The sequence below is a fragment of the Leptonychotes weddellii genome, chromosome 9 (assembly GCF_054177405.1).
Source record: "Leptonychotes weddellii isolate Sample4059 chromosome 9, ASM5417740v2, whole genome shotgun sequence".
Lineage (NCBI taxonomy): Eukaryota > Metazoa > Chordata > Mammalia > Carnivora > Phocidae > Leptonychotes > Leptonychotes weddellii.
In genome coordinates this window covers 36,395,440-36,404,230 of record NC_138377.1, presented here as the reverse complement: position 1 = coordinate 36,404,230, position 8,791 = coordinate 36,395,440, and the positions used below count along the sequence as shown (strand labels likewise).

Genomic DNA, 8,791 nt, shown 5'->3' with positions numbered 1-8,791 from the left:
TTTTTTTTTTTTTTTAATAAAAACGTGGAGCCCAATGCAGGGCTTGAATGTCCCACCCTGAGATCAAGACTTTAGCTGAGATCAAGAGTCTGTCACTTAACCGACCTAGCCCCCCAGGCTCCCCTAGAGCTCATCTTGTAGAGAACTTTCAAACTCCTTGAGCTGCCGGCCATCAGACCAATGCCTCCTGCGATAATGAGTTCACCCATCCTTAGAGACCTTCAAACCTGTAAACTCAGAAGTTTGGGACTAAGTGACAGGTTGGATAGATGATTTTTTTTAAAGCTTTTTACTTGGAAATAATTTCAAACTTAGAAAAAAATTGCAAAAATTAAAATAGCACAAGGAATATCTTATGCCCTTTTCTCAGGTTCACTTAATGTTAACGTTTTACCCCGTTCGCTTCATCATTTCTCTTGTTGTCCCTTTGTGTGTGTGCGTACAGATAATGTTTTTTTCTGAACCATTTGAGAGCAAGTTGCTTACATCATGGCCCTTAAAATTCCTGAGTATTCCAGTGTGCCTTTCCTAAGAGTAGGAAACCTCTTGTACAGAACCTCAGTACATTGACCGACCTCATGACTTTATATTGATATTTGCATCTAACTAACCACCCAAGTTCCAATTTTGTCAGTTGATAGAATAATGAATATCCTTGATAGCCTTTCTCCCCTCCACAAAAGGATCTAGTCCAAGATCAGATAGTGCTTTAGTTGTCATATTTTCCAGACTCTTAAACTCTCTGATCTTCGTGTGCTGGGATAGTGACAGTTTTGAACAGTAGTCCTCTGGGAGGCAGAATGTCCTATGTCCTAATTCCCAGAACCTGTGAACATGTCCCCTTACACAGCAAAGAAGACATTGCAGGTGTGATTAAGTAAGGATTTTGACATAGATTATGCCAGATCAGCCAGGCAGGCCCAGTGTAATTACAAGCATCCTTTGAGGAGGGAGGTAGGAACCTCAGAGACAGAGAAGGAGATGTGAGGACAGAGGCAGAGGTTGGAGTGCTGTGATTGCCGGCTTTGAAGATGGAGGGGTACCACAAGACAAGGAATGCAAGCCCCCCCCCCCCTTTTTTAAACTAGAACTTCCTTTGTATTGTGTTTGTCTGAGTTTCTTTTTTGTTATGTTGAGGTTATCCGTTGTGTGCTGGAATGCAGCATGGGCACTATCAGAGAATCCCATCCAGAGGCACACAATGTTTGTTTCAAAATTGCTTCTTAAATAACACGACAAAAACCTAACCTACTAGAGGATACAGAATCTATTCTGCCCTCTTCTGCTTCCCCTCCCCACATCCTACTCTGTTCCAGACTGAGGATGTATGACCAAAAACTGTGTTCATAAGTTACATGGATGGGTTCATTCTTTTTTTCTCTCCCTTTGGTGTGGTTATAGTAATCATTTGAAATACACTCTGACTCGTTTGTGCCCATTTTCTTTCAGTGTTACTTGGATTTTGTCTCCTCATTCTTATTTAATTTTTATTTATTTTTGAACGTGTAGGCTACTAACAATTTCAAAACCAAAACTATATGAAAAGGTATATTCACTGAAGTGTCACCCTCCTGTATCCTTTTACCCCACTCCCTATCCCTACCCTTCCTTGTATGTATCCAACTTTAGTGTTTTCTGGTTTACCTTTCCTTTGTTTTTTTTGTAATGATAAACAGATACATGTGTGTTTACTTATTTTTCCCTTTTTTTTTTCTTTTACACAAAAGATAGCATGCCACATGTGCTTTTTTACAGTGAGTCTTTTACACGTAATACCTGCTGGAAATTACCCTCCCTATCCATTCATACAGATCTTCAACCTCACTCTTTTTTTTTTTTTACTGCATTGTGTGCAGGTAACACTGCTTATTCAACCAAACCCAGTATTCTCCAATTACATATGTCATTGCAGTGAATAACCTCGTGCATCTTTCTTGTTGAAGTTATATTTCTAGTCTAAATTCCTAGAAGTGGGATCGTTGGGTCAAAGAATAGACACGTAGGTCATTTTGTTCAAGATTGCTAAAATTCCCCTTGTAGGGATGGCACCGTTTTGTATTCCCACCAGCAGTGTGTATGTGTGCCTGATGAATTCAATCCGTTCTCACAATCTCCGCTGTCACCATCCCGGACACAGCACCATCCTCTCCCTTCTGGGTTATGGCAATGGTCTCCCAACTGGTCTCTTTGCTTCAGCCTTTCCCCCACTTCCCCACACCCCACGGTCTGTTTTCAACACAACAGCCAAAGTGATGCTTTCAAAATGTATGTAAAATCTTATCACTCTACTTAAACTCTCCAGAGGCTTTCTATCTCACTTAGAAGTCAACGTGACAGTTCTCACAAGGGCCTCCTACACCCTAAATGATCTGGACACTTGCCAGCACCGTTCCCCCTCTGACCTCATCCTCACTACTTTCCCTCTTCCTCCCTTTGCTCCAGCCGCACTGGCTTCCTCTTCTTCCTTGATCATACCAAGCAGGGGCCTACAGCAGAGCCTTCGCATTTCTGTTTCCTTTGCCTAAACCACTCTATCCTTAGCTATGACATCACTTTTGCTGTCACCTCCTCCCCACCTTTCTTCCAACATAACCTTCTCGGTAATGACTTCCTTGCCACTCATTTTACAACCACAACTCACACCCTTCCCAGCACCTTTCCCTACTCTCTGCTCTATTTTCTTCATAAGACTTATATATATTTTGTGAATCATTTGTTTAATATGTCACCTCATCTTACCCAACCCAGTAAAATAAAAGCTCCATAAAGTCAGAGAAGTTTGTGGTGTTCACTGAAGATTTGCAGCACCAGGAACAAGTTCTAACATACTGGAGGATCTCAATAAATGATCACTCTCTTTCTCTGGCAAATCGAATATACAAACAGAGTTGATGTGAATAATGCAATTGATGAAATTGATCAATAGATGTATTTTAAACAAAGATACAGTTGAAATGATAAACCCCTCTTTTCAAATGTTTATGGTAGTGTTTCTCAACAGTAGCTGTTATATTTTATGCTAAATAAAATTCTTTATTGTGAGGGCTATTGTGTGCATTGTAGGATACTAAGCAACATCACTACCCTCTACCCATTAGCATACCTCCCCGAGTTCTGACAACCAAAAATGTCTCCAGACCTTGTCAGATGTGACCCTGGGGAGTAAAATTGTCCCTCGTTGAGACCCACTTGCCTATGGTTACATTCCCAAAAATGAACCACACATACACAAAAAGAATAGAATTTAACAATAAAAGTTTAAGCAAAAAACATCATACTCATTTGAGAGGAACATCCTCCAAAAAATATTGGGTCAGAGTGAACCAAAACTACATCTAAGATCTATTTATAATAAGGGTTGCCAGATAAAATACAGCACACCCAGTTAACTTGTAATTTCAGATAATAAATCTTTTTTTTTTAGTATAAGTACATTCTGTACAGTATTTAGGACATACACTAAAAATTTAATGTTTTTCTGAAATTAAAAATTTAACTGGAGATCTTATTTTTTTTTGCTAAATCTGTCAAGTCTTATTCATAAAATTATGAATATAACATCATTACATATAAAAATATAGCCACTACACACAGAATATAGCAAAAACTGTACTCAAAGGCAAAGGCATGTTTGCTGATGCCTTCATTTCTTAAAAAGAGAAATGACTAAAAATGAACTAAAAGTTTGACTTAAAAATGAGAAAACAACCAAAATCAAACAAAGGAAAAAAAACAAGTACAGGTCTATCTCACAGCTAAGTTAAATTAAAGGAGGAATCATGCCCATTCTAGCCTTGTCAATAATACTCTAAGACTGGTGACTCTTGGACAGTGCTGGATACATTCTAACGACGCTCCACATCTGCTCACCCTTCTTCTAGTGCTCCATCAACATCTTCTATTGATGTCTCTTTCCTTTAAATATATGACTTCCTATTTTCATCATGTTGTGTAATGTGCATCAGATTTTGTCCCCCTGATCTTTTGACTAGAGGAAGCTCTTAAGTCACAAGTAGAGATATTATTGTTTAAGCTGGTGACTTCAAAAGGGGCCTACTTCACGCCCATTTAGTTGACTTAGTTAGGTTAACTGAGACCTAGAGAATCTTCCTGTCCCACTTATACATGATCCCCCAGCATCTTTACAGATGAGTCCAGTGTTTTCTAGGCATTTCCCTCATCCATCCTTTTACACATTTACAGGGAGCTTTCAATGCCTCTCTAAAGGCATCAGCACTCAAGAGACATGAACCTGTGAGTGACTGGACTCCCCGAAGGAAGTGATTCTATCAAGCAATTTTGAGAACCAGGATGGGAACAAAGAGGTAAGGCCTATTGTGTACAATTGGCTATCACCATATTGTCATTTCCTGGCCAATGTTCTTCTTATCAGCAGTGGCTCTGTTGCTGAATTTCAATTGGAAAGAGTATTACAAGGGGGGAAAAATCCAAATCTTTATGTAGTATTTCCTAGGTAGTAAACACAGGATTTCCTGCATCCGAAATGATTTCAACAAGTTGCCTGTTCCTTCAAACATGATCTGGTGACAAATGTGGGCACTGTTCCGTTAAGCAGAGATAAGCTTGCTGATTGAAATCTCCTCCAGCTGAGCAAGGGGTTTTGCCAAGTGTGCATCCGAGTTCACAAAGCTGTCCAGCCCCACCAGCCTGTGAGCCACAAAAATGAGCGAGCATGTCACACTGCTTTCTACTTGGTCTTAGTATTTCATGTGTTTACGTGTCTCCCCAGGTAGAGTCTAGAAGTACTGAATCGCCCTTTTCTTCTAAGAGTGCCAGTGAGCACTGTGGTGATGAATCAAAAGGTAAACAAATGCTTTGGGTTCATTGGTTTTAGAAATAATAAGACAGGGGGACGTTCTGGAGAATTGGCATCGAGTTTTGGAACTCTGGCATTTGCAGCTCCCAAGCTCCAGAGGAAGGAAGTGTGTTCTGTCAATGGAGGGGCAGAAATCTTTCCCTCAGACATAACTCTGGTCACACCAGGATAATTTGCAAATCTGCATTAGAAGCAGTTCCTTTCCCCATTTCCCATTCCTAACAAGGTGCTTAAGATAAACTAAGTGAGTGGAATTCTCTCCCCAGACTTCAGTCCCTCTTTGTTTTAAAATCCTTTAGTGAGTTCCTTCCGGAAGCCTGGGTTTCATAATTCCCGGTCCACACTGCTGGCCTGAACCTCATCTGTACTTGAGTCATCACGATGATGAAACCAAGAGTCACAGCAACTGCTCCTGTTTGCCAAAGGGTGGAGGATGTACCGATTGTGATTACATCACAAGCCTACAGAAACACGGACTCCGTGCCATTATGAGGAAGTCACTAGGCAGGAAACTGTTCCAGAAAAAGTCAGGGTAAATCTTTGAAGTAAGCGTGTGTAATATTCTTTCTACAGCGTTGCCCCAGCTACTGGCAAATATAAATACCAGCTATGTACCTGGACACAAGTGACTGTGTCTTTGGTTCACAGAACACAGATCTGCAGCTTCGATGAATTACCACCATTCACTTTGTTAGTCCCCTGGGCTTGGTTGTTAAGAATCCGAGAATATCTATCTGTTCATTCTGTCTCCAAGCTTTAATGAACTTATGAAAATGAACTCGTTAAAATGTGACTATAAATATTCATGATTAACATTTGAGATAACAAGAACTCCCGTTTAAGAAGGCAAGGCACTGTAAAAAGCATTTCCCATAAAACAACCCAATAAAAACCCTATGGCTCCCATTTTTACAGATGAGGAAACTGGGAAGATTAAGAAATGCACCTAGTGTCACACAAATTCAAGATAATCTGACCAAAAAATCTAAGCCCTTAACACGTGTTGAATAAACAAGCAATTGCAAAAGACATTGCTATTATCCTCCCAATTTCGTTTTCACTTCTATGTTGGTGCTACTGTTTTCTGAGATTAAAATTTAAAATTCAGACAGAGCCTGCAGCTAGCTTGCTGGGGCCACTTTGGTTTGCTGTTGCAAGAGGAAATTTTCTTTTTCTTTTTTTGGCAGGGGAAAGACGGGTCAAATTTTTTCCCATCTTAATCAGTATCTTAGTACAGATTTTTAATTTTAAAAAACATTTTCTTTTTTTTTTCATTATTTATTGAGACCTATTTGACATACAACATTATGTTAAGTTTCAGGTATACAATATAATGATCCAGTGTTTGTGTGTATTGCAAAATGACCACTATAATAAGTCTAGTTAACATCCACCACAAGCATAGTTACAGAAATTTTTACTTGTGATGAGAGCAAATGGAAAGAGTAATAATAACAGGAGTCCTAGAATCCTGGGTCCTGGGGTTGGAGGGGACACATGTTTTAGTTTCCTGTGATCAATTTCCCCCTTCTTCTGCTACCTCAAGATGTCCCCACCCCTCTAGATCAAGGGATGGACATGTGAGCCAAGCAAGGCGACCAGAGCTGAGGAGCACAAGTCTGGTTCCGGTGACAATCCCTGAAGAGACTGCCCTTGCGTTCTGGCTACCCACAGCTCCGGAGCTTCCCAGGTTCCAGGCTTTTCTGAAGCATAGTTCATTAGCTTTCCCAGCAATCGGAAAACTGGCCCAATTTGTTGCTTGGAATTGAAGACTCCTGACTGATGTAAGTGTCTAATTCGTTGTGGTCAAGGGACCGAGGGGCCAGGCAAGCAAGGCACTAGGCTTCCTCTTCTGCTTCAGCAAACGACTCTGTTTGAACCAAGGTTTTTATTATTCAAGTCGGAAACATCACGTATCTAGTCCGAACACCCTCAGTCCTCTGCAGCTCACACTGACCAACCAGCTCAGCTCTTGGGGCTTTTAATTTGGGCTTTTATATTCATTTTGCAAATGAATTAAAATGTGAGGAGAGAGTTTACTTATTTATTTATTTGAAGCCTCTTTAATCTTGCCACTGTTTGTACCTAACCAATAGAGACATGGAAACAACCACCAACCCAGCTCACCTCCTGTTGACAACGCTTTCAAACTTGGTTCCGACTCACATCTGAACTTCCTTTTAAACAACGTATCATCATCTTCAAATTATAAATGTACAACAGCGCATTTGTGTACATACTCAGCATTGCTCTTCAGTGTTTCCTACCCCATGCTTTGCCAAAAGAGATTTGTTCAAGCATTTATTCTTCAGAGTAGTTGAATTTGAAATGTATAGAATTTTAAGGGACCGTTCCAAATTCAAAACTAAATCTAAGGATGCTGAACAGAACATTTAAGCTCTACCCCTATTCCTCATGCTATCCCTCCCCCAGAACGCTAAGAATCCAAAGCTCTTTGTAAAGCACATAAGGACAAAAAGCTGATTTGTTTTTCTTTTAACTTGAGATTGGATGTAATCTTCTATTTAATAGTGGATATCTGTCCTTTTCCCTCAAAACTAGGTTTATCTTTTTTCTTTCTATTTTGATAAATGAGCCAAAGTCAATGTGAAAAATTGAAGGACCTCTAAATTGTTATATCAGGGTTGGGGTGGTTCTCATGGCATGGAAACTGTAACAGATAGTTGCCTGTATAGGAACAAATTGAATCCTAAAAGTTCCAATGGGAGTTAGTTGTTTAAAACTTGAAACATATTTTCCACTGGAAATCATGTTTAAAATGATAGCCATGTTCTCAAGTTTAGCCTACAAAGGGCTTTCAGACTATACAGTAGTCCTGGTATTATAGTAAATAGTCCTAGTTTATAATGGAAAATACAGGAACAATGTTAAAGTTTGACACCCCCTTTGTTGCCCTTCCCCCTAGCTTCCCAGGGCCCTTCGCTTCCCTAGATCTCACCTTGGGTTCTCTCTCCAGCTTGTACTACCCCCTCCCCCCAGATGCTACTACCCTCTGGTCCCCTGCAACAAAACTACACTGGGGGATTACTAAAATGAAGTTATTAAGCCCCATCTCTTACATAGAAATTTCTAGAAGTGGGGCCAAGGAACCTGCATTTTAGCCAGCTCCCCAGATGATCCTTTTACATGCTGAGGTTTGAAAGCCACTGCCATACGTGTTTCAGTTTCTAATTTCCGACTTCCATCTGACCACAAAGCCAAACTTCTATCCATTCTAGCAGGCTGATCTCAGGCAATAAATTAATGTGAGTTTGCTGAAGATTTAGGTTACATCATCCTTGGGGTTCCTGCTCTTTTCTCTGCCTGTGGAAGCTCCTGACCTAAAGATAATTATTTTTAAGCACTAGATCTATTTCTCTGCAGATAGAAATTGAGAAATTGGTGGGGAGAAAATTAGAATTATTCTACAGAGAGACTTTCATCTTTTTAAAAAAATAGATAAAAGTACTTTTTAACCTGGTAGGTGTTTTGTGACAGCAGAATTTTTAATGACTACCTCACATTTTAATTTTATGATTCTGACAAGTTCCCTATCTGTTAAATATTTATCAGTATTATAAACAAGGCTCTGATGAATATTGTTCAATATCAGCCTTTGCCAGGATCTCTCATTTTCCCTTGGAGTTCATTCCTGGAAATAGAATTCATAGTTTCTCACTGCAGACTGCTAGAAGGCCCTCAGATGGATTGTACCAGTTTGCACTACCAGCATCTGGGTGTGAGTGTTCCCTTCTACTAACCACACCGTCATCAACATTGAGTAATAACAAGATTGGAAAATGTTTTTTTTAAGTTAGGGGTGATCCACGCTGTGACTTCAAATAACAAAGGGACAGGGAGGAGAAAGAAATTAGAGTTGTGGGCAGAGCCCTGGAGAGGATGAATCGGGAGCTGGATGCATGGTACCTGGACTTGGTGACTGTCCGTCCATCT

At 40.0% G+C, this 8,791-nt stretch overlaps 1 long non-coding RNA gene across 3 annotated transcripts in view; it reads left to right on the top strand.

Moving 5' to 3' along the window:
* Window positions 1-3,444: 3,444 nt before the first annotated feature.
* Window positions 3,445-8,791, top strand: part of LOC115939794 (uncharacterized) — a 44,760-nt gene continuing 39,413 nt past the window's right edge. Inside the window, exons 1-3 of one of the 3 annotated variants that reach the window (XR_014148444.1) lie at window positions 3,445-4,325; window positions 4,751-4,823; window positions 5,137-6,621. This is a non-coding gene — a long non-coding RNA (uncharacterized LOC115939794). Of the gene's footprint in view, window positions 6,622-8,791 lie in introns of all 3 variants that reach the window. The other 2 variants (XR_014148443.1, XR_014148445.1) reach the window with 2 other exon arrangements.